This window comes from Hoplias malabaricus, chromosome Y, assembly GCF_029633855.1.
Source record: "Hoplias malabaricus isolate fHopMal1 chromosome Y, fHopMal1.hap1, whole genome shotgun sequence".
Taxonomy (NCBI): domain Eukaryota; kingdom Metazoa; phylum Chordata; class Actinopteri; order Characiformes; family Erythrinidae; genus Hoplias; species Hoplias malabaricus.
In genome coordinates this window covers 6,143,660-6,147,412 of record NC_089820.1, presented here as the reverse complement: position 1 = coordinate 6,147,412, position 3,753 = coordinate 6,143,660, and positions in this window count along the sequence as shown.

The following is a 3,753-nucleotide window of genomic DNA, read 5'->3' as shown; positions in this document are numbered from 1 at the left end:
AAAGTGGTTACATCAACTCACTATTAAACTAAATATTTAAATTTGTGTAGACACTCCTTATAATTACTGAATTCAGCAACTTTAAGGTATACTCACCTGGTACAATCTCAATCAAAAAGGAGAAAATGAAATATGTCTCCATGCTCATTGCCAGGTGTTGTCTAGAGGGGTATAAAGCCCCCAAGCTTACATCATCTATAGTGTTGGAGCTCAATCCAGTAACTTCAGAATGACTTTGTAATCCAGAACTAATAACCATCATCAGTACCTGACTTCATGAATGTTTATACTGCTGAACACCCTTGAATTCCTACAGCAATGTTCCCTTGTGTAGTATAAAGCCTTCCCAGAAGGGCAGAGGAGGCACAAATCTCCTAATAGTAACCTTCAATCAAAGAAAACCTTGGATAGGCAGGTGTCCAAACACTTTTAGCCATCTACTTTTGCCCAGAGGCATTCTAGGTGAAGTGTTGTCACACTGCAAACATTTACTGTAGTTTGATTTTATGACCTGTGAACAGAGGAAATGTGTCATTCTGAGTACCATCTGAGTTCTCCAGACTTAATATATCTGTCCACATTAGCATGTATTAATAATGCGTACAACAACAGGAGTATTAAAATAATTCAGATTTTATATATTGTCCAATCAAAATCATATTTCTCGACCAATCTAAGACCCAGCATCTCTGGAAAAAAAGCTGACACCAATATGAATCATTACAGGTGGGAACAATTAATAATAATAATAATAATAATAATAATAATAATAATAATAATAATAATAATATTAATAATAATAATAATAAAGAATTAAGAAAGAATTAGTACACACATTGTATTTATATTATATACTCTCATCCCAAAAAACCTGGGACAGTATGTGGGAAACAGGGAAAAACAGTGATTAAAATGGGGGAAGGTGATTTTGTAAACTCTCAGAAAAAAAGAGGTAATAGAGGTATTGGTATTGGTATTGGTAGAGGTATAATGGTATTGGTCACTAAATGTACAAACAGTGTAAATGCACCGTTAAAGGTACAGCAGTGGTGTTAAAGTCCAGTTTTGTTCAGTAAAGATACATTACATTCTCTTCTCCAGAAGAGGAGGTGAAGATTTGTAATTTTCTAATTATAGAACTGTGTCAAACAAAACAACATGATAGAAGTCCTGGAGATGAAATTGGGCGAATGAAATCAACATCATTTTAAAATCTATGATTTTAATAGAATAAGGTACAATATTGTTCACTATTTAAAGGTACTGAATATGCACCACTGAGGGTACCACCACAGAGACAGTTTTTCTGACAGTGCAGAAACTAGTGTGTAAGCCAGAATATTTTGGGAGGAAAAAAGTACTTTCAAAAAAGGCCCTTTCCCTATATTCATTACAAAGTCACTCTTCTAAAACACAGGAATGCCACGGCTTGATAAATCACACAGAGAGACAAGCACAACAAGCATGTGACTCACTGATTCATATTGGGTTGTAAATTGTATGTCAGTAATCTGGAATGTTATGTTTGATGAAGAAAGAGAAAACTGCTGTTTGTACATGGTTGGAGTTTAACTTCTCTGTAAGTTCTTATTCAAAGATTTAATTACCACATAAATCATCTGTAATGTCGTTAGTGGTCCCCTGAAGTTAGAGTCAATTCCACTTTAAGTAAACGTTTAAAAAAATCGGAAACATTCATTCATTCATTATCTGTAACCGCTTATCCAGTTCAGGGTCGCGGTGGGTCCAGAGCCTACCTGGAATCATTGGGCGCAAGGCGGGAATACACCCTGGAGGGGGCAAATCTGAAACAGCAAAAAATAAATAAATAAATAAATAATTACCCACCTATGGAGCATGAATATAGCAATATCCTCACTGTTTTTCAGGCTTTTCAATGTTTGGAAGTCTAACCTAGCCTAGTACATTGACTGAGACACCCCCCCACCCCCAGTTTTTTTTTTTTAAACCATTTCCTGACCAGCTTTGTATTGTAAACTTCATAACACATTAGACTAGTTCTCCTACAGACTGGAGAGCAAGCAAATGATGTGGATCTTCTACATTTTGTTAAAGTTTTTTTTTTTTTTTTAATCATGAATGTGGCCTTTAATCCATACAGACTCCTAAACACCTAGAGACTGAGACTGAACTGAAAGAAGCACACTCACACACACACACACACACACACACACACACTTCACACAAACACTGGTCTGTTGGACTGTAAATGAGTGTACTGTTTTCACATATCCGGTTTACATCATGTTTACATCCAGTTACCGTTTACAGCACAAATACACTTTAAATTGCAGTGTCTCTCTCCCTCACCCCCTCCGTACTTATGGTTTTTGCCTTGTCTTGTATTACATTGTATTGTATTGTACTGTAGGGACATTGTTTTTGTATTTTTCTTAGCCATATGTTTTGCACTTTAATGCGTATGTGTTTTATGTTGCACTAGATTTGTACTAGTTGCACTTTAATGTTGTGTATTGTTTTGTGTTCTATGTGCTTTGCACTTTAATGCGTGTGCACTGTTTCATGTTGCACTAGCTTTACACTAGTCGCACTTTAATGTTGTGTATTGTCTTATGTAGCACCTTGGTCCTGGAGGAACGCTATTTCGTTTCACTGTGTACTGTAAACACTGTATACTGCTGAAATGACAATAAACTTCTTGAACTTGAACTTGAACTTGAACACTTTAACTAAAATAAACACAATATTTTATGTATGGTTTTATATTTATACACACTGCTAGAGATAATCACCTAATAATATTGCGAAAATTTAAGCCAAATCTGATCCAGGTTTAAAAGTGAATTTTTGTCATATGTGCCTTTATTCTCAGATTCTAATTCATTTATACAGATTTCCCTAAAATCTATGAAGCGTATGATATTATGTGCTGTAGAGTGTGACATGCCTAAGATCCCCATAACAATGCACTGCACTTAAACTGCTGAATTTTAGACCAAGTGTCAGGCATCAAACCATTCTTACTCATAAAGGACTAGACCTTTCCTGGATGCTCTGGGTTGCAATTATCCTGTGAATTCCACATGACTGTATTTTAAATTATATTATCTTCATATCTGCAAAACTTTCAGTTCTCCTCAAATTTAGCTCCTAATTCCCTTTTTTGTGCTGAAGTGCATTCCGTTCCTGTTTTTACTGCAACCACAAGTATAGTCTAGCATGATTGCTGCCATAGGGGATAACAAAACTCTAATGCTACTACCACCAGCACCAAGCCTTAGACGTTGGTCGCAAGATCTTCTTCTCAAAATCCAAATGTTTCTAAACACAATCAATGGGCTGAAATATTCTTTTGTGTCCATTTCCATTTCTCTGTAATAGTGTCCTTGCTCGTATGAAAATGTTACTCTGCAGAAAGCAATGAATGGAGGAGTGACAGGAAGGTTGGGCAGCGATGAGGAGTTCAGAAAAGGTCAGAGAGAGAAAGAAAGAGAAAGAGAGGGAGACAGTGCATGCTTTCTCTGTTTCACTCAGGACAATGGTTTAGTTTTGAGGACTCAGGAGACTGGACAATAGCAACTCTTTGATTGTGTCTGACCACTGCGTTCTGGAGAAGTGAGGAATGCAAAGTGGTGGAAGATTGTCAAGTTCGACTCCACTGGCCCTCAAGAGATGATGATTATCATGTCATTTTATCTATCTATATCTGAACAGTGTGAGCAATAACAAAGAGAGAGAGAGAGACAGGGAGAGACAGAGAGAGAGGAATGT